At 46.6% G+C, this 23,029-nt stretch overlaps 1 protein-coding gene across 7 annotated transcripts in view; it reads left to right on the forward strand.

Moving 5' to 3' along the window:
* Positions 1-23,029, forward strand: part of LOC120906401 (potassium voltage-gated channel protein Shaker) — a 171,216-nt gene that overhangs the window by 65,858 nt on the left and 82,329 nt on the right. The window contains exon 1 of one of the 7 annotated variants that reach the window (XM_040318033.1): positions 11,823-11,873. The exons of the other annotated variants lie outside the window; for them this stretch is intronic. The gene's annotated coding sequence lies outside the window, so the exon portion shown is untranslated. Of the gene's footprint in view, positions 1-11,822; positions 11,874-23,029 lie in introns of those variants that run through there. 7 annotated transcript variants of the gene reach the window in all.

Genomic DNA, 23,029 nt, shown 5'->3' on the forward strand with positions numbered 1-23,029 from the left:
TAAATTTATATATATTTTTTATTTTACATTTAATGCTCACCTTTCCCAACTAGGAATGTCCGAAAGAACGTTGAAAGAAATGTTTTGCGGGGGCTGATTTCAGTGGATTATTTTTTGCAGATAAACACACACACACACACTCACGAATACACACACACAGAAATATGCTACTCGACGCTTGCTGTACCAACATGCAAGAAATGTATCGATATTGCGCCAATTCACCCGCCACGGTAAGGCTTTGTCGCTTGTTGTGTGCCTGGGCAGCTGCTTTGCGTTACGCCTGATATGCGCTCGAGCTCTATTCCACGCTTATGTGCAACCGAACTGAATCACAACTAATCACCAGCTGGCAAGCGATGGTGTTGAGTTTTGAACACTTATGCTACAAAGTAAATAAAAACACACACAAAAATGAATGATGCAACCGTTTGCAGCTGTATCTAGCTGTATCTGTGCACGTTGCAAGTTGTACTGTGTATTGCAAGATGAAACATTACTAAATAATCGATTTTTTTTCTCTCTCTCTCTCTTTCTCTTTCTTTCCTTCTCTTCGGGTTCGTTTCCTGCATCTCTTCCCTAATCGACGTTGGACATCCGGTCGTGTCCCATTACTTTCCCTTTTTTTCCTTCTTCCTTTTCTTCTTCCTCTTCTTATACTTCACAGGTGAGTAATACTGTACATTACACTCGCAAGAAGAAAAACAAAACACTTTGCAAGGTGAGACGGTTGTCCGGCGTAGATACCGGCGAAGCGAACGGAAAACAATAGTAAGCAAGCATACCAATGCGCTCGATGTCGCTTTATAGCACGGAATGCGGGAAGAAACTGTGAGTGGGGGAGGGGGGAGGGGGGAAGGGAGAACAACATTCCGAACAGAAAAGAAAGATGACCAGTGGTTGGTGTGTGTGTGTGTGTGCGTTTGCCGCAGAGAAAGAAAGTTGCAACCCTTTAAATGAGTTTCTAGCTACGATGGCACGATGCGACGACGATGGCTGCTCCTGCACTTCCCCGACTATCCTTCCCTGCTCTCAGCCCTTTTCGTTCTGAAAGGTTGAGTATGCGGGAAGGCGGTAGCGGGGAGAGGGTTCCCATTCGTTTGCAATTTCATCTTCCCCACTGTCGCTACGGTTCATTGGAAAAACATCAGTCAGTCACAGGCAGTGTGTGTGTCTCCGCCGTACAAACACACATACATACACACAGTCACATTTACAGTCAGCTCGGGACAGCTTTTTAGAAAGCGTTTCTATTCTTCTCACACACTTCTCTCCACCACACGGAGTGTCATTATTGTAGCTCCATCCATCAAGCTGCCAGCGTTTTTCGCTTTGATCCAGCGATTGGTGCCGATTCTTCAAAGGAAGGAAAGCAGCGTCAAAAAAAAAAAAACACACACACACACACAGAAAACAAGCAGACACTGAAGCTGCAAAGTGAAGTTTTACGTTGGAATGGTTGGAGCAAAAAAAAAGGAGCAAAAATAAATGACTAGAATTGATATTGGGCCACGGAGGAAGGAGTAATGCGATTTCTTGCCGCCCGTCCTTTTCCCGTTCAGTAGTGACGGGGAGGAACCGGAGAGAGCGAGCAAATTAAAACTGACTTTTCTATTGATGCCAACAACCCGTGAGGGAGGACCAGCGCACAGCTGGGGGGGGGGATGGAACGGTTTCGATTGGAACTGTTTTGAGAGCACACAAAAATAGCAAGGCACTACCGGGAGCTCCGGGGTGTAAGTGTAGAGTTGTTTTGCTTTTTGTTGTTGTTGTTGTTGTTTGCCCCCGTTTCGAGACGGGCTGCAGCATACAGTTTTGCACAGTGTTCGGTGTTGACGGATAGTTTGTATTTTTAGTCAAATGTGTTTAATGAAATGGAAAATGGCAAGACTTCACAGATTCTCACAATGTAATATATGACATCGGCAGTGGAGAAGGTTCCTGGAGCTCGCAAGTGTTTCTGGGGGGAAACACAGTGTAACTGTTGCTGGGCAACATTATTTTCTGGCAAAGTTTCGTATTGAAAAGAGCAGGGGTTTTGGACAGAACTGGAGTGAAGAGGAATGTAAATAGAATATTAATTCAACCTAATGGCAAATACTGGGCGACATGCTTTACTATACTCGTGCTCTCTGAGCGTTCCTGGAATATTGTCAAGTGCGTTTGATTTTATTTACTAAGAAGGAGCTATCGCTGTAAGAGTTTAACGATGCACGAAGTTACCAGGAAACGAACCCGAGCCGGACGCTTGAAAGCGTCTCCGACATGATTGGTCGAGAAGCTTCGGTAGAATCCAAACCGGCGAGATAACTTCACTGCAAGATCAGTGTAGTGAAAATTCCATGTCTATTTATTCCGCTCTTGTGTGGCAATGTGGCGCTAGCATACATTTGACAGTTGACAGTGCTCTTCCGCTCCCTGCGCGATGCCAGAATTTTAAAGCATTTTGTGCGCTTGGAGTGGTTCCGTTGCAGACCAGGAGCGCGTGTCTTGATGTTCCGTTTGAGCCGTGTTTTCCTTTTGTTACCATTTTTTTTTGTCACACAACACAACAATAGCAGCAACGCTTAACGCTCGTTAGGAACAGAAGAAATGCATGCATTTATTGTAGAAATGCGCCAAAAAATGAATCCGTTTTTCCGCTGGTTATCTTAAGAGCCTCGAATCTTGCCCAGCCGCTCCTTTTATGCCTTTACCGATCAGTTCGGTTCCTATCGGTTCGGGTTTCTTTTCGGATACATTCTGTTTATGACAGGTCGTTGGGCACTTTCCTACCACAGTCCCACAAGTCCCAACAGTAACACTGCAAAAAATGTTGGAATTATTTCCAACAGGATTTCTACAGGATTATCTGGTTATTTTTTCACATGGCTTGTTATGTTTTGTTTTCTAGTAATTTTGTAGCTCAGCCTAAGGCACATCTTACCATAAATGGAACGATATTAAGGGTCCATCTACAGAACTCTGTTGAGTCTACTGATTTAAACCGTTTCTAGATGATGAAGTCATGATAATGATGTCATAATAAGTCAGAAATATGAAATTCATGCCAAAAAAATGTCACTCTTGAAGTATTTCATAATATTTTAAAATATATTTAAGCGTCTCGATAATATTCATCTTATTAATATAAATAATACTATTTTAAAATATATATATTTCAAAATTGAAAATAGATTTTTTTTATCTAAAATATAGAAATTCTCATAATTTGCACCGAAAACTATTTCAAGACTGTGGCATAATAACCATGACATGAGAAGCGTTTCGGAAATTGCCGGAGCGTACTTTCCGTACAAATTTTAAACTTAATTTAAATCTCATTGTGTTTCATCGTCAGTCGAGGAAGGTTTCTACCTTACTTACAGTAAACAAGGCCGCCGATCGCGCTTAGCAACGAGCACGTGCATTGTCGCTTCCTTTTCACATTACACAAAGATCAATCAATGGATCAACCGTGTATGGGTTTGTGAGTGTGTGTGTGTGTGTGTCTTCACATCATCGAATGTGGCACCGTTTTAGCGATAAAAATCAACGCCCGTTCCTTTACTCCATTTGCTACCTTTACACAGTAACACACAAACACACACACATACACACACACACACACACACACACACACACACACACACACTCAGTTGCAGTCGGAAGCAGAAGCGGTTTCGTAGCCATCGTGTGGTATGAAAGAAACCACGCGAAACACACATACACACGCGTCTGTGTGCTGTTTCTTTCGTGCTTCGCTTTTTGTTGTCTTCACGCTACCGCACCGTAATTATTTCGATCTCGAAAACCAGCTACGGCGGGGCGCAAAATCACAAAAGATGTCACTTGTCGGGGCTGGAATGCAAGCGAGAAGCGAGTGCAGAGTGCGGGGGGGAGAGGGGGGGGTGGCCAGGGAATGGCGAAGGAATGGCTGGAGGAATGTGTGGCAGAAATTCGTTAATAAATGTTTGCTAAGTATCGCACTCGGCGAAGCGTGCGATCCACCGGCACCGTACCCGAGCCCGCTGTAAATGGATGTAACACGCGGATGAGAGCATAAAAGATGTTCCCCTTCGCTCCCCTCCCCCCCCCTCTCCCTCATTTCACCGTTTTTCCACTATACAGGGCTTTGTCCTGGGGACGGGGTGGGGCGTTGAAAGTGTGCCTTCTGTTTGGGGCCAACACTTGCGAGCAATTAGGGCGGGAGGCGAGCCGGGACAGGAGAAGCATCACACGTCCTCGAGACATTCGCAAGGACACACACAGTCACACACACACACACACACACACACACACACATACAAAGAGAAAAAGAGAGAGACACAGTATACGACAAAACAGGCGACGAACTTGTCGCTTGTCGATCCAGCTGTGCCGTCTCGAGCTACGAGCGGGTGTGTGTGTGTGTGTGTGTTTGTAAAATCATGTATGCAGTACAGAAATTTTAAACCAAGTGGTGTAATAGCGTCACACATGCGAGAATGCAAAAAAAAAGTTTGCCGCTCAATAAAACAACAGCAACAAAATTCGGAGGAAAACGACAAAATTATATAATAAATAATTAAAATCCCACGCGTTTACGGCACTGGCACTCTACTGTACCCTTGATAGGGTCGGAGTGGTGTTCCAACCACTAAAGCGGCGTTGGTTTTTTTTTTGGTTTTGGTTTTGCTATCGTACTTCCTTCTCGTAGAGGTTTCTCCTTTCAGTTTGCGAATGCTGCGCGAGCGCGCGAACCGAACGTCGACGATGAGAATGTTTGATAATGAATTCTCATAAGATTCGGGCCAAGTGTACGCTAGCGGAAAGGAGGGGGGAACAGCGCCACGAGTGTCGCCGCCGGCTAACCGGCGAAACCGCAGCGCACGAGCCGAACGTTCGGCCGACCGAGCGGAAAACAATCGAGAAGAATGGAGCAGTTAACTTTATTAGATGGTGCTTCATGTAAATCGACCCTCCACCACCATCCACTCCAGCATCATGCACTACCACCATATTTCCCCCCCCTCCCTTTTTTCCCCTGTTGCCTTTCTTTTGATCGCGCGTTTTGGCGTTGGAGCGTTGTTTCGGAGCGCGCCATGCCACTAGGCGCCATGCCCAGCACACTCCATGGCGCGCTTAATTCCACTTTACAGTGTACAAAAGCGCCTCCGGGGAAAACACTGCGTTAAGGGGAGGAGGGGGGGTGGGGGGCGAGATGTTTGACTTTGGCTAACGGCAGTCGTCGTTCTTGTGGCGTCGTCGCCGCAACGGGACGGGCTCAAGCGCGCGCGATCACGATTGGGGAGGAGGGGCAGGTGGGAAAGTGGATACAAAATATTACACCCACATCATGCGTGTGTGTGTGTGTGCTGTAGAAGTGGAAAGCGGAAGCAATCGAAAGCATTGCAACAAAATCACGAAGCAAGCAGTGCAGCAGAGCAGACAGCAAGAGAGAGAGAGAGGAAGAGAGAGTAGGAATAAAAGGACTTTTATTATGTTTGTCGATCACCGTCCACACCGTCCTTGCGGTTGTTGCTGCAGCACGTCCGCCCAGTGCAATCTGGTAAGCGATATGTTACGGCTTACCGGTGACAAGTAGTTGTTTTAGTACTCTCTCTCTCTCTCTCTCTGTGTATGCTGCGTCCTTTCCACGGTGGCGATTTGTGGCTGCAATCGGAACCTCCGTTCGAACGCTCACTCCGGTTTACGAACACAATAAAAGCGTTTATTATGCAGCGCGCGGAGTGCGCGCCAGTGGCAGAAAGTGTGCCGGAGGGGATAGTAAATTGTGTTGCACCTTTTGCACTGCACTTGTCTCATTTAATCAAGTTTCAATCACACTTATGGCGACGATTGTTGGCGCAAGACTGACAATAAATGTGAGGCCCGGTTTAGGATTAGTCGTCGGCTGGCGCCGCTCGAATGGCGTGCCCATTGCTCTGGCAAGACATTGTGTGGTGGTGCATTTTCGCTAATGATTTAGAATGCAAAAAGGCTCACATACTGGGAACGAATTGTGCATGTTAATGTTAGTGTTCTTAGTCTTGAAATTTAATGCCAATAGAAATAAGGGAAGATTTAATCGTTACACAGCAGGCAATTACGCAGTTGGTACATCATCAGGTGTTTTTTATCTATTTTTGCAATCAATATGTCTTGATGTCAAGTTGTATTTTGCAAAGGAAACAATGTGAGGATACAACTGTTGCAACAAATAAATACAATTATTTTGATGCCCTGGATATCACCTGAGAAGAGCTAGATGAAAAAAAATTGACGCAAAACTAGGGCTGCACTTTTAAAAATTATAAAAAAGAGCCTGCCACAAAGCCAGAGGAATGCATGTAAATTAATTACAGGCATCCCCCGAGTTACGACGATTTGCAGATACGACGATTTTGAATTTGACAGTGAAAAGTTGTCATCGAGAAGGAATTGATGTATTTTTTTGAATTTCTGAGCTGATAACCGTTACACACACATTTCCAAAGATTCCACAACTACCCGATCTTGAATATTTATATCGTCTAAACGACTTTTTGTGTAAAATTAATACATTATCGAACACGATACATATAATACATTTTTTCGAATAAAAAACACGATATCATAGATTTCGACTCTTCAACTTCGGTTATAAACTTTACATTGACAGATATTCGACATACGACCTTTTCGACTTACGCCTTGCGTTGAGACTTTTTTTCGGTCCCAAATACAGTCGCATCTCGGGGGACACCTGTATATACTTCTTCTTCTTCTTTTATTTCACGTATCGTCCTATGCGGACATGCCGCGCCCTATACAGGCTTTCGAGACTTAATTTAGTACAAGTCATTCCTTGCTACGGGGAGGACGGTCCAATCTAGACTTGAACCCATGACGGGCACGTTATTGAGTCGTTCGAGTTAACAATTGTACTACGGGACCGCACCGCTATATTGGTGTTATTATTGGTAAGTTCCCATCAATTTTTGGTTAGTTTCCATCTTTTTTTGGTGCGTTCCCATGATTTTTTGACCGTTTCCCAGAATTTTTTCCACAATTGTATTGATATCTAATTGGAAAATACCAACAAATTATGGGAACGGACCAAAAATCTATCGGATACGATGAATGAATAGTGAGACGAGCCCAACAAATTATGTGAACTGACCAATAAATCGAAAGAAACCCTGTATTTTGCCAAAGGAAGTGACTAAAACGCCTCATTTTTATTGCCAAACCTCTGATCCCATTGAAATGTGTCAAGTAGTGCATAGAGATTTTTAAATTGGTCTACGTGTTCCCTCGAGTCTAGAGTCGATACAGGCCAATCGTTCGCGATAACATAACCGTAGCAAGAAATCAACAAAAACAATGTTTTGGCAGTTGAGAAGTAAAATATTCCAGCTTTATGTTTTGATACATAAACTACAGCTATATTTTAAAATTGATTATTTTTTTTTTTAAATGCCTTTATAAGTCAGCTTAGATGGACCAACGTGAAAAAGGGGATTATGCAATGACATTAGTTTGTAATAGCGTTTTTGTTTGGATTATCTTTTGCGATATTTCTTTTTTCTCACTTCTAATTTTGTGAGTGTTTATGTAAATCATCATCTCATCCACTGTGATATCGGCAGCGTGTCCTGCAGCCTTATTTTCCCTACCAGACCATTCAAATGCGAATCGTATAGAGTAAACGAATAGAATTACTCCCAATATGGCAATACAATGCGCTGGGAATATTTCAATGTTCTTTTACTTAACTTTCATAAGTCAACTTCTTCTTTTTATGGAAATGTTGGCTTGTATCCTGATATTAACTCCACTTTTACTGAAGAACTACCATCACATGAAGGCTTTTCATTTCATTAAAAATAAATAAAAAAAAGTTTTTTTTTCTATTCTATAAAACCTCCGATACGAGATTCGAACCGTAGCCTGCCAACTAGCTTAATTTAAGAGCATGTTCATTTGCCGATTAAACTGTATGTGCGGGATTCTGGCACTGAGTTCGTTTGCTTATAAAACTGAATTTCAGCGGGCGGACAGCAAGGAACGATACATTTATAGTTTTAAGTTTGACTTATTGAAAGACTGTTCTCATCTTTACATGTTATGATTAAATCATAAAATTTGAACGTTGATGAAAACAGTTCTTTAGAAACGTATAGGAAAAATAATGTTCCCGGCTGAACTATATTCTCTCTATGTGCTTTACATTTTCATGTATTTGCACGCAAACGCTACTGACAACAACATGAAGCAACAATTCTGTTTCTCGTATATTAATATTAAAAAAAAAATAATAAAACGTTACTTCCTTCCGCTCTACCTGCAAAACCACTCTATTACCACAAGCTGGAATAAGGAATGTTTTATGCTACTTTTAAAATGCTATCTGAAAGACTCAGCTTCTTACCGTACCGGTCTTACTTCTGTTGCTCCGTGTCTGTGTACGTCTCAACGCGGAAAAGTGGAATCATCTCGTGATCCATAATCGAGCGGGTGGTCCTCGAGTGCCACTCCCACGTGATGGGCATTGAGTGTGGGAAACCAATGCCACTGGCACGATTTGTTCGCTCTTGGCGGTGCGTGTCAAATGTCTTTGTTTTTTCTTCTACCTTTTGTTGTTGATGGTTGCTGGACGTTAACTCCCGGCAAACCGGCAGGGTAAAGCATAAATTGCAATCGCTCGCTTCGCTTTGAAGATGGTGCTCGAGAAGATTGAATTCTGCAAGAGTGTATTGTTGAGCTTTTCAAAGAAGCAAAAAAAAAAAATAAATTAAACGGTACGTTTGCGTGCAGCTATTTACACAGCAAGTGTTGATCAAAGCGTAAGCGCCACTCACGCGGTGATTGGTGGGAAAACGCACAAACGCTTTACGTTAATTGGTAGCGCTTCGTCGCCATTGACGCATCACACCTTCCGATCCGTGCTCGCCGGAGGACGCTCGGATCTTCCCGCTTTGGCCGAAGGAGCTGCAATGACTGCAGCGTTCCTTCTGTTTCGTTACCCTTCCCAGCACGCTTTCAGTAAGTAATGCCGTCCCCGTTCTGCTTCACTCAATCAATTTTCCGGCGCTATTTGCCTACTGCCGTCATAGACTGCGGGTTAGACAACAAAAAAGACTCGACGTTAGGCGCGTAATGAGCCGTGTTGCTGTCGTGTTTGGAATGGTGCGTTCAGAGCCGAGGCCGATGTAGATGGATGTAACCCTGAAAAAAAAAAACAAAATGGAAAGCATCCTCGAACGGTCATCAGTTCCCCGCGGTGGTCGAGTTTTTTTTTCGCTTTTTTCCACCCTCTCATCCGCATCCTTTGTTTTTGAACGATGGCTGTTGCTATCGGTTGATAATCGAGCGCATCGCTTAAGTTAATGGAAAGGGAGGAAAATGTGCGAGCGAAACAACAAAAAAAGTAAACTCCTATCCTCAGGCGCGCTCTGTGGTGGGAGAGAGCGTTCGTTGCGATCGATTTGCTTGGTGGAGGCGCCTTGTCCGTCACACGTCCATCCGAGCGAACAAAAGGGATGGGTAGAGTAAAACGGAGAAGCAACAACAACAAAAACAACAACAACAACAAAACCGTCCTCGGTCGAGTGACCATGAGGAGTACAATGACAATGGAAGGAAGGAAAAATAAGTAACCAAAAAGCAAAAAATATCACCACACATGCACGAACGCACCCAGATTGGGGGGCAAAACACTCGTTTGGGGGGGGGGGGAGGGGGTAAATTTACCAACCCAACGGAAGCCGCCGGTGGGTAGAGCGGGGTGAATGGGGAATTGTTATTGTCTATTTCGACAACCGTTAAACGACTGTCAGCTTGAGCCGTCACCTTTGGAGCGTAACGAAAGCTGATAGGAGCGGGGGGAAATTCTTTTGTGTGTTTTCCTGCGCGTTCGCCTGCACGGCGGCTTGCATTAATTTTCAAACTTTCCTGTCAATCTTGTTCCGGCTCTGCCGTAACCGAATATGGTTGTTGTTGTTGTTTTTGTTTTGCTGTGACAAAACTTTGTTAAATATAAAAGAGACCATTACTTGCGGATGAGTACTGGGGGGGGGGGGGAATGGGTGGTGGTGGGTCCTTGCAGAAAGGTTCAAGCCTTTCAACCAGTCGTCTCCCCCACCACCGGCCATTTCTATATTGGGCGCTTTTCATCACTCATGAAGCACACACACACACAAACACGCACACAAAGGAACGGTGAAATACCGCATGACATGCACGAAGCGTCACTCGCTCTCTCGCTCTCCCGAGGAGCGCACTCAGCCGAACCCGACGTGGGTGCTCTGCGCACCACTCAAGCACACCGAAAGCGCACGAACCGCACCCGAGCACCGCCTTCGTACGAGATCGTCGTCGGTTGTGCGCCTGTGAGTGTAGCTGCGAGGAAGGACGAACGCGACTGACGGTTCCAACTACAGCACTCACACCCGCACGCCCGAAAATAGGTAAATAAATATAGCAATGTGAGTCGAAAATCGTTCTATGTGTGTGTGTGTGTGTGCGTGTGTTTGTTGTGATGTGTAACACACATTCCGTGCGGTTACGTGTCCGTGTGGCCCGGACTGCTACGGTTCCTCTTTTGGGCTGTCATTGTGGCGCAGGCAGGCCAGCGGCAAAAAGGGGGAAAAGCGGCCCGGTCCACAGCTCTCACCGCGTCACATGCTTCCAATTAACTGACGCATAATGAGCCTGCCCGTTCAGCAGGGCAGTCCGTTGCGGGTGCGAGTTACCGCAGGGATAACGTGCGCACGTGAGTGCCGAAAGCCGAACGAGAGCGCGCTCGGCGGTGGAGCCGAATTCGCCGATGCGAGAGCATTTGCCGCCATAAACGGTAGCCCGTAACGGCAAACGCCACTTCGAAGTCGTGTCTTTAGAGGGATGTTAAAAAAAAAAAACAAACAAACAGAGAGCATGAGAAAAGTGCCGAAGAGAAACACTCACCCGACGCGAACGTAGTAATAAAGCGCAAAGCAATGTTGCGGTGGCAAAAGGCAATTAAGGAAGGCAGCAGGGCAGACGCGTGAAGCAGACGAGGGGCGACAGGTTGCAACGAGAGCGAAGAAAAAAAAAAAAACCACTCTACCGAAAGGAACGCCCGAGCACTGTGGCTATGAAAGCTTTCGCGTTGTGGAATGACCGACTGAGCTTGTGAGTTCCATTCTCTCTCTCTCTCTCTCTCTCTCTCTCTCTCTCGCTCTCTTTTCTTTGTCTCGCTCCGGCCCGCGCATTCTCGGCGCTGAGTTACGCGAGCGAGAGCGGGCACAATGGTACCGAACGGTAGCAACCTTCTTGTTTGGCACTGCAGGTGCGAACGTAGCCGACGCTTCGCTCTCGTGAGTGCCCCGCGGTACTGATGCTGCTAGTGGCTGCGGCTGCTGCTGCTGCTGCTGCTACTGCTGCTGCCTTCGTTGCTCCCATCGGCAGCGCTGCGGGACCCAGCGGGCAGCAGCGCAATGGGGGAGGGAAAGGAAGGTGAAGGTGGAAGAAAATGCGACCGAAACCAAAAAAGCCGTTGCTACCGCACCGTTCTGTTCTGTTTTGGTTCTCTGCCCGGCAAGCCACACACGCAGGGCGCGCGACGACGACACACCACACACCAGCCGAGTGGGCCTTTCGCTTCCTAGTACTGGGAGAGGCTTCCAGACGACGGCCACCAAAACACCCCTGTGGACGACGCGCAGCACGGTGCGCGGCTCGGCACTGCTGCGGCTCCGGGTCAGCGACAGTTTGGCAGGCCGCCTCGCACGGAGTGTGTCAGTGACCGTGTGCTCCGCTACACTGCTCTACTGCTGTTTTGTTTGCCATCCAGCCCCCAATCACTCCACCACCTCCCCCCACCCCCCTGCATCCCCCACCAGCCGGGCGTACGTCGGCGTGTTTGCTCGGGGACGAGCGGCGCTAGCACGGTGAGCGATCATGCGAAACGCTTTTCTTTGTTGCCCGTGGCCAGTGGCAGCTTTGTTTTGGAACGCACGGCACACGCATGCCGTGACGTTGCATGTGATGTGTGCGTGCTAGCCAGTGTATGTGTGTGTTAGTGTGAGATAGTGGAAAAAAGGGGAAAGAGAAGGATGGAAAGAAGCTAAGCGAGAAACCCTTCTTCAGAACGACGAAAAAGCTTAAATTGTTGCACAAGCTAAGAAAACAACAACAAAAAAAGTAAAACTACAAAACGCGTAAGAAGCCAACAAGACTAAAAAGTGTGAACAAAAAAGACAAACAAGGCAAAAGAAAGAAAGAAATCAAAGTAAAAAGTATTCAAAGTGCAAATACGGAAGAAAAATGAAGACAAAGCCACCAAACGCCCGGAACAAACAAGCGAAACGAAACAATCAAAGCGCGTAACGGCAAAACGTTGAACAAACTAATGAACAAACAAACCAGCAATAAAAAAAAGAAATACAAAAAAAAAAAAAACATTACACACAATTGTGCGTATGCCTTCGTGCAGCTGTGAGTGCCTCGTCATTGTGTGATTCGTGACTTCGCTGCTACCAATACTACTGCTGCTACTACTACCACCACCACCACCACTACTACTACTACTGCCACCGGCCACTGCTACCACTGCTGCTGCTGCTGCCGAAACACTCCGGTGCGCAAGGTTTCAATTGCGAAAGTGATCCTGATCGGTAACGTTTTGTTTGCGTTGGTACGTGATTGTGCGTGTGCGTGTGTTTGTTCGGGTCTCGTTTTTCTACCTTCAATTGGTGGCGGTGCCTGCGAGAGCACTGCTCCTCTCCCGCTCCTCCGGCAGCGTTATGCTACAGCGGAACGTGTCGGGGCAGGGCAGGCTTAAAGTGTATCGCGCGAGCGCTTGTGCGACCGAAACCGAAACGACGGCATTTGCATTTCTCTCTACTCTCAAAGGGTGTTTGTGAATGTGTGTGTGTGTGTGTGTGTGTATTTGATCGTTCTTCTGTCCTCGCACTCGCACACCCCCCTCCCCCCCTACACCAGCTAAAGCAACGAAAGAAACGCCAACAACCGAGCAGACACAGGCAGGCTTGTCAAACCCGCCATTTTGCCGGCCCTGGTGCGTGGTGCAAAACCGAGGGCGAAAACAGGTGGATCCGGTGGGTTTTGAGCGGGGGGGGGGGAGGAGAGGGAGTACTCTAAAGGCGACCTTAGCCATGTACCGCAATCACCCATCAACCAGGCTGGTTTTCCACCTCGCCCCCTCCCCCCCCCCCTCCCGCCGGGTTAGCAGTTTAATAACCCAAACAACTTTAATAACCCAACAGCGAGCAGAAAGGAAGAAGCAGAAGAAGAGGAGGAGGAAAAACCCGAGGCTCACGTAACGACCGTGGGTGGGGTTGGGGCAGGACAAAGCTCTTACACGTTTATAGTTTTCATTTTTGTTGTTGCTGTTGCGTTCGTTCAACCAACACTACCAACCGCAGGACCGCAGCAGTTCAGCAGTTGTCACACGCACGTGTGTGTGTGTGTGTGTGTGTGCGTGTGTGTCCAGCCGTTTGAGGTCCGTGCCACACTGCTGCTGCGTGGTTTTTCCCCCCGATGTTGTACCCGCGTGAGCCGTGTTTGCCCCGCCTAACCGGTGACGTTTTTGTGGGCCAATAATAATAATGTGACCCGAAACAACTACAAGCAACCGCATAGGAGAAAAAATCCCTCACGTACACCACACACACACACAAACGTTTTGATCGTTTTGTGTGATAGTAATAAAACGGGACCACACACACACACACACACACACACACACATACACACACACACACACACACACACACACACACACACACACACACACACACACACACACACACACACACACACACACACACACACACACACACACACACACACACACACACACACAAAAAGGCTCGGGGTAGTAGTGTTGGTGGTCGTCGCCATTCGGACGCCTGTGGAACACGAAGGCTGGTCGAATCGAAGTGTTTGAGGTCTTACTCGAAACGGTGGGCGAGCAGGGACAGAAGCAGTGACAATGGGGGAGGGTAAAATGGGAGAAAGGTGGGGAAGAAATTGTATTTCTTAGAACTACTCTTCCATGCGAACAGTGGTTGCTGCGGCAGGGTTTGTCGCTTGCTCGCTAGCGAACCCAGAGTTTCTCAACCCGGGAGGGGCGTTTGCCGTCATTTCGATCCTGCTTTGGGAGGCGTATTCTATTTGATTTGACAGCAGAAAGGACTTTGAAGGGCAAACAAAAAATTTGAGTATTTTTTTTGTTTTCTATAAAAATTGCATTAAAAAAAAACAAATACGCGCTACGTGAAGTTTTACATTTGTTTGTTGGTTTTTTTTTGTGCAGTGCACTGTAGGAAAATGAAACGTATCAAAAGGCGAGGAGGGGAGGAAAGAAGGAAGCAAAAACGAAACCAACAAAGTGAGCCGACTAACACGTATTAATGTAGGTGCGTGCTTGTACACGAGTACGTGTCGTGTGTGTGCGTGTGCGTGTGTATCGTTTCTGTACGGGAGCGACATAATTCGTCAATCAACCGCATCGAGCAACCGATCAGCAGCAGTTTCTCCAAACAAGCAAACAAACAACCGTAACACCTACACACACACACACACACACACACATAAAGGCGCACATACATCACGGCTACGAAGAGTATATATATATATGTGTATATATTTGGAAAAAGAGGCAAAAAAGAACAACCACAGAATGAGCGATGTACTGTGCGCTTCTGTGTGTGTGTCCAAGTGTCTGTGTGTCTGTGTGTGTGACCCTGTGAGCCGAAGCAGAAAGGACCTCTGCCATTGTGTGTTGCTGACCTCTTCCTCTTCCCAGCGTGGCCCCGGAAGAAAGCAGGAGGCCTCAACCATATAAGGATATAATGCTCACTTTGGTCTGTCACATAACTGATAGCGGGGGCGTTTGGTTTACAAGAGAGCAAATGGAAGGGAAGGAGGGGCTGGATGATGAGGACCTAAAGCCATAGGGCTCGCACATGTGCGAGGAAAAACTTGTTTTTTTTTTATTATGGCAAGGAGGATGAACGCCAGGAACGTAGAAAAGCAAGAATGTTGCCGGGAGGAAAACGGGGTGGATAGTTATTCTTGCGGCTAGGACATTGTTCAACACAAACCTTAACATGGCGACACACACACACACACACACACACACACACACACACTATCTCGAAGAGGTTCTTGGCTGCGCAACCCTTAGCCTTTGCCGTCTTCCGAGCGGACAGAACAGCAGCTTCCGGTGCCCCCGCTCGGCACCACCTCTGATGCTGCCCGTTCGGGGCAGATTTTATTTGCGGTCAGGGTGGACGGCGTTCTCTCTTTGCTTGCCCTTTTCTTGGCTCGTACAAGATCGAAGCATGATTTACGACGGGATGCGCGAGAACGTACAAAGGATAATCCGTGTCCCTTTTTCGCTCCGCTCCGGTGTGTCCAACTTTTGCGCCCGGCTTCAATTTTAACAAAACGCGCGCCACAGCACAGCCCGGCCGGGAGGAGGCCGCGATTGTGCACGGGCAAGCAGAAAGGACGCGGTTGTGCTAGTTTTTTTTAAACAGGGGAAAAGAAAGAGGGAATGCTTTCCCTTCGGAAGATCACATTTCAAAATCTAAAAAGCTTCTCGGTGCAAACGGAAAGTGTGATCTTGCCCTGTGCGGGTTTGTTTGTATTTTCGTTTGCGAGTTCGTTGCTTCACGCGAGAGTTTCAACAAACAAATAAAAAAAACATTAATATTAGAAGGAGGAAAAAAAAAACAAAAAAAAAGGTGGAACAGCAGCAATATGCCAGAGTTCGGGCTCTCTTAAACCCTTCACTCCTCCGCTCTCCCCCTCCCCCTTCATGTACCAGAACCCGCAAATGCGGCGAATGCGACGTTTCGTGTAACGGTCAAGGCGGAATATTGATTCGAAGCATGAGCAGCACGAAAATACAAAGGAAAAGGGGTAGGAGGGAGAGGGCAGGAGGTCGACACCGGTGTACCGAGTGCCGGGCGTGTAGCATGCGCAATTACTGCCCACTGTCAGCGTTCTGTTTTGCTGGGAGTGGGGGGGGAGAGGGGGTGGAACTTGACTTCACGCTAGCGAGCAGCCCACGGTTTCCCGAGTTTCGTGGGTTTCGTGTTTTCGTGTCCCCGCTGCCAGCTCCCGGGCTCGCCAGTTCGGTTCGGGTTACTGCTAGTGTTTCTTCCCCTTTCCTCCCCCCCCCCCAATAAGGCCAATTTTGGTGTGTTTGTGTGTGTTGTTCCGATGCAGGCAACGACTTAGCAGCGATGGACTTTCTGCTCCCCACCGGTGACGGTGGTGCAAAATAAGGTCACCTCGGTAAGGCTGCCGGCTGGTTTTACGCTATTTTTTTTCAACCCTCCCTCGTTACCCCCTCCCCCCCCCCCTTGCGCAAACAGGCAGGCAGCTCGATGTCGCCTAAAAAAATACGCCAAAGCAGTAGGTGCATTACAATCGATGCACTGTTGTACACCGCGGCAGAAGCAGCTGCGGCAACAGCAACAACAACAACAACAAAACTTTTACTGCTATTGGCAGCAGTGCTCAAGTTTTAGCGATTTCTGCCTCTGATGGTTTTCTTTATGTATTTTTTTCATGGAAATATTTTTATATCAAACTAAACTGGGAATTGCTGCAATTTTCTGACGAAAGGCAGATGAATGGGCAAGTTTTGCAATTACGATTGCATACCTTCGGGCGTTTTAAGTGCTAGTGACAGCGAGCCAAAGTAAACAGGACATAATCGTTTAATTTTCCCGTTGCCAGTGCACATTCGGCAAAAGGCCTGTATGAAAATGGAAAAACCAACTTTATCGCAGGTTAACACCATACACATTTTCTTAAAATAGCCACTTAAACTTAGTTAAAACCAAAATATTTCACATTTGTATCTTAAACTTTCTGCGATACAGGCCATCAAAGTACAAAGTTTATGATTTTTGGTCTAAATTTTAGCTATTTTCGACCGAACATAAGCCATCATATTTTAGTGAACTATGGTCAGATTATCACCATCAATGTTTCGTTGGAAAGGTTTTTTGTCATACTTTTATTTTATGTCGGAATATTATGCAAAAAAAAAATCAAAGCTCATACAGGGTCTCCCACGATTTTTTGGTTAGTTTTCATCAATTGTTGGTCGTTTCTCAGAATTTTTTGGTCCAATTGTATTGATATCCAATCGGAAAATATATGTCTTCCAATTAACTATGGGAACGAACCAAAACTCTATGGGATACGACCAAAAACTCGTCGGAACTGATCAAAAAATCGTGGGAAACCCTGTAAATGATCGAAACCCAAACATCACTACAGATTTTTGATATATTTTTATTTTGGAGAGTGCATTTTTTTATGATTAAACTCGATTTCACTGGTGAGTCGTATATCATTGGAAAGATTAATGTTTTTCCTACGTTTTGTCGTTGAAATTAGCTGCGACCATCCGCGACCCCGAAAATTATTTAACTTTTTCTTGAAAGCGTGAGCAATTTTGACACGTGTTGTTGTAGGAGCCATACAGCACCAGTATCCAACTACTTGTCATAAACAGGCGTAAATATTAAAACTGAACAGTAAGATAGGAAAGTGAAAAACTCGGCATTTTTAGCGCGTATTTCAAAAATGGTGCTTAGTAAGAAACTTATTCCGCCCTTGTTTTGATTCTTTACTATTGTTAATTATGCTGTTGACTACTAGGCAATAATGCGGTATTGTGAGCGATAATTATTGTTTTTTTTTTTCGCTGTCTTTAGGACTTTAGTATAGGACCGCTCTATATAGTAAGAGCAATTGTATTGAGTGAAGAAAACGTGCAATAGCACGAGGAATTGATTTTCATCCCAGCGTTTGTATGGCCGTTGCCCACTGTGCAGTGGTTGCATAACCTTAGGCGTGCTTGTTCATGTGGAAGAAATATTAAAAAAAAAAACTTTTTAGAAAATCAACAATATACTTCACTGCAACTTCTCTTTGCGAGATTTGCATGTCTCAGAGCGTTTCGCGTTTGCTTGCGATTAATAAACGACAGCCAAACATCGAAACAATACCATTGATTCTAAAAGCAAGCATCGAAACCGCCTACAACTATGCAATCTGCATCACAAAATGTGACCTTTAGTGTATCTTCTAAGCAATATGCTTGCTGGTGAGTGTTTGACAGTAAATATGGTTACAGTTTTTGGTTTTTTGCCCAAACCGTCTCTTCATAATGCGAACCGTTTGCTAACCGGTTTAGTAGAAAAGCGTCCTGTGCTTTGGGTAAAGTTTGGTCCGTTTGGAACCGATCAATCTGCTGCCGCAGGGCTGCAATCGAAATAGCTAAAAGAAGAAGGAGAAGGAAAAAAAAACACACCGACACACAGACACTCACAACGGCGCACGTGATTTTGCGTTAAATAAAGTGACCTCCCAGCGTTTTGGCTTTAATGGCACGGCGAAGGCTGCGAGCCCGTTGCCCCTTCCCCTCCCCCTACCAATTGAAGCAAGGCACGTACAGCGAACGCGGGAAGCACGTCGCCCGATGCCCGATGGGATCTTAAACGACCCTATCACCGCACCGCCCGGGACAGGTGCACCCGGTGCGATGAGCAAAGATGTGCTCGAGCGAGTTTCGATTTCTTCCAGCCGCTTGTGGTTGTGCGCTCCAAGCGCTGTCGAGTGTTCGGCCGTCTCTTTTTATTTGTCTAGCGCGCGCGACCCGTGTGCCACGGCTCTGGCACGGCGGTTAGTTGCTAACGATACGGCCGCTTAAAAGGATTTGCTCCGATTTTGACCTCTCCATCCTCCCTTTTTTTTTTTTGCTTTTTTTTCGGGAGGTGCTTTTCTGCATTTTCATTGGCACACACACCAAAAAAAAAAAAACGGAACAGAACGGAAATTCCACCAAGTCATCCGCAGTGCCGAATGACGAACGGTGGGCACGGCCGAACCAGGAGGCAAGGGGCGCGAGCGTAACGCAGCCGAAAAACATAGCGAATGGTGCAGCGGTGACCAGCGGAAGCGGCGAAGAAAAAGCGAAGAAAAACACACACACACACACACACACATTTTCCACCATGAAATCAAATTGCCGATTTAGTCACCCTCGACCGGCACGCGGCGCAGCGCAGAAAAGGATGAACGTTTCGTTCCACGGCGCCCGAGGCAGGTCCTGAGGGTTGCTTTCCAACCTCCCCGTCCCCATGCTTTCCCGAGCGGTGGCGGGGGTTTTTGAGAGCTCGAAACGCGATGCTGAAAAGTGATTAATGTGATGTGGCAAAAAGGGGGAGAGAAAAAAAGGACTGGAAGCAGGAGCAGGAAACTGATAAAACCCCAACGCAATGAAAGGGGTTTCGAGTGTGTTTGACTGTGTGTGTGTGTGTGTGTGTGTGTGTGGTGAGTGAGACAGCTCAAATTAGAATTCTCGGCGGAAAATGCGAAACTGACTTGGTTTTGGGGGGGGGGGGAGGGGTTGGGTTCACTTTGTGTGGGAAAGCGCAAAAATGCTTAAAACGATGGGCGGCGCGAGGAAACGGCGAGATAACAGGCGAATCCCCGATTCCACCCGGTGCCCTTTGCGGGTGGCAAACTAAGGAGGGAATCCATCCTCCATTTGCATTTATTAACACACACACACACACACACACACACACACACACACACACACACACACACACACACACACACACACACACACACACACACACACACACACACACACACACACACACATATGAAAAGAAGGAAAAACGAACAAAAAAGAAACATTTCTTCATTGGCTCTTTCACCAAAGAGAAGGTAAATATTTTCTTTTTTTGCCTCACAAAATGTGTGAAAATGTGAACGACACTGTGTGTCTGTGTGTGTGTTTGTGAAAGGATTCTTTCACCCCTCTGCTGCCACCACTTTAAGCAATGCAGTTGCAGTTTTAATGGCGTCGGTTCGTTAAAAACAAAACCCTGCAGGCGCACCCGAGATGAAGGTGGATAGATTTTCACCGAATTTCCCCACCCCACTCCACCCACGCGCAACACAATGATCCTTATCGTTAACGCTCCTCACTGCCTCCCCCCCCTCGTGGCCGTTTTATTTTCATTTGCAACTGGCAAAAACAAAAAAAAAACTAATAAGAATAATCGGGAAAATTCGAAAAGGAATAATCGAGCTCCGTTTTTGTGTGTGGCTCCGTTTCGAGCACACTCACGAACGCGACCGTTTGTTGGCGCGTGGTTCAATTTTTTCTTTTCTCTCATTTGCACAGTTGTCCTCCTTGCTCTATCTCCCTGCTTGTCCCTCCCTTTGTCTGCCACCATGCGGGATGAGCCGTAGGATCGATCTGGAAATGAATACTGCACGCGCCGCTCAAAAATTCGTGTTTGCATTATTTTCTTCACAACAGTTTTGTTGTTCCTCGCCTTCCCTTTCGCTACCTTCGCAAATGCAAATGATGCGTCAATGCGGAACGCGAAGGAGACGTAATCGGGGGAGTGTCGGGGGGGGGGGGGGGTGGGAAGCATTCCCGAAGCTCGCAGGGTTCCGGTGCGGAAAGTGTGCTCGAGTCGGAAATGCTGATGGGAAATCATTTATTAATCGGATTTTTCCAACAAACTTGGCCCGCTTTGCGTCACCCACACTGTCTCTTTCTCTCTTTTCTTTCATTCGCTTCCCCTCTTTTCCCGACCGGGGGGTTGTTTTTTTTTTAAATTCTTCTTGTTGCTCTCATCACTGCCCGCCCTCATCGGGCGGATAAACTTGCCCCAAACTATTACATCAACGGTTGGCGAATGGCCACAAAACACAGTGAGAGAGAGAGAGAGAGAGAGAGAGAGAGAGAGGTGGAAAAAATGTAGGAAAAGCTGTGAATAAGTTAATAAATGGCATCGGCATTCGTCGTCGCCACCGTCATCGTCATCGGTGCGCCATCACTTTTGCACAACATTTTACACAAATTCCCCCCCCCCACCCTCCCCCCCGGCCCCCTCACCATCCAACCAAAACGGTTGTTCTCGTGAGGTTTTGTTTATTATCCAACAGGCAGCAATAAGCTGGAAGCTCTGGCGCGTTTAAGAGAGGAAGTAAAGAAGCAGAAAAAGCAGTAAAAGCGAAAGAAAAACGCTCCGCCAAGCAGTAAACAAAAAAAAAACACACACACACATAGTACGCTCAACGAAGGAAAAGTTTTCCCTCCCCCGCCCGGAGGGTTTTCAGGGATGCCTTACTAGTTCGTTTTCCCTTACCGGTGCCCATTTCGCTCCTCCCCCCGGTTTGTGCACGAGGCACAAATATTATTCGTTTCGGATCGAATTTGGCTCCTTTGCAGACCTGTTTTTTTGCTGTTGGTTTTTATTTTTCGCTGGCGGTTTGTGGTGTGTGTGTGTGTGTGTGTGTTTTTGTTGTTGATGCGCACTCCGCCGCTGTTGTATCTGCCACTACGAACGCATGCCACGAGTTGCTTGTGTCGTCTTTTCCCGTTGAGTGAGAGAAAAAGGAGAAAAATAACCCCCGCCTCTGTTTGCCAGTCCAGCCAGCCGCAGGCCAAAGGGTTCATTTGCGTGAATGTTTACCGAAAGCGGTGGCGGCTACCCTTTTCCAATATGTTTTCCAATCAACCACGCGTGTGAGTGTGCGTTTGTGTGTTGCATAGATAGGAAAGCAATCGGGCAAAACGTGCGCAAACGGACCACCGCCGCTGTTGTTATCTCGTGGCCCAGCAGGAGGAAATGTAGGCCAAGCATCGCCGTGCCACGAGCACGAAATGTGACGCGCCACCGGATGCCGGAAAGGAGTTCGGAAAATCTCATTTTCTTCTCCGCTCTTTTTCGCAGCCGCGTCCCCCCCCCCCCAAAAAAAAACGGTTGACCGGTTGAGCATGCACATACGAAATGAGCATTCTGGGTAAACAAATAAACAAAACCAAAAAAAGACTCCACTCCACTATCGCTTCAAACACAAACGCTCCAAATACGCCCGCAAGGTATGCAACCCGTGTGCCAAAAGTCACCATTATTAAGGTGTCATGCGCGGATGATACGCAGCAACGCGTCTGCCCGAAGACCTGTTGCAAAACGCATCAAAGTTAATTAAGAGCGCTTCAATTACTTCCGACAGGCTCTTCGGGGGAGTGGGCGGTTTTGGGAAGGGGCGGGGCTGGTTTTTTGTTGCTGCTGGAAAATGTGCACCGTCAGTCAGACTCTGTCATGGCACATTGTTCTCACTTTCCTTTTTTCTTCTCCTTTTTTTTGTTTCTTGTTGGGTTCGACCAACCATCTAATTACTTCCTCGCCATTTTCCGGCCCGTTGTTCCGCCATTTTAACTATCCGTGTATAGTGCGGTGTATGGAAGCGGAAGGGTACGGGGTGGGATTGTCCCCGGTGAACAATGCTATCGGATAAATGAGAAATCATATGATTGGAACACATTGCCGCTCAATGACAGCGCGTGGCCGAACCGGATGGTTCCTTTGTCATGCGCCCGCAGCGGTTCTTGCTTTTGGGCAGGGGTTGCCCTCCTGTACATCAAGCGAACGAGCAGAGTTGGCTAAAGAAAGAAAAAACCGCCTGAACGTATGCAATGCGCAAAGTATTGGCATGAATATGCGATAATGGGAACCTTCACGATTCTAGTTAGTTTTTTTTTTGTATGGAGTTTGACAGTTGGAGGCTGAAATCATGTCAACACTCCGTACAAAACCACACAAAAAACTTGCCTGCAATTTTCATTCTACATTATTCTAGCCACAAAGCTAGAATTAGATTCGAGTACCTGCTCGAAAACACGGTGTTGCTTACATTTATCCCAAGGTGCATTAAAGAGATCAGGTGGTGGAATCTGGAATCAAAGTGTATGTAGACCAGGTGAATATCACTTTTTAACAGAATGGGTGAAAACTTTTGTTAAAACGAGCTTTCTGGAGGCTTGACGAATACTCAAAAAACTCTTAAAATCTTCATTCAGAAGCAGAAGCGATAAAAATCAGCCTTCTAAATTCATACACCTTGGAATAAGCCCACCTGTACATTATACCGACTTAGATAGCTGCTCGAAAACTGCTGGACTGGAAAGGGCCCCAATGTTTGCTTTGTTAATGCGTCTTACACACTTCAAAGCGCAAGT

The sequence above is a fragment of the Anopheles arabiensis genome, chromosome X, assembly GCF_016920715.1.
Source record: "Anopheles arabiensis isolate DONGOLA chromosome X, AaraD3, whole genome shotgun sequence".
Classification (NCBI taxonomy): domain Eukaryota; kingdom Metazoa; phylum Arthropoda; class Insecta; order Diptera; family Culicidae; genus Anopheles; species Anopheles arabiensis.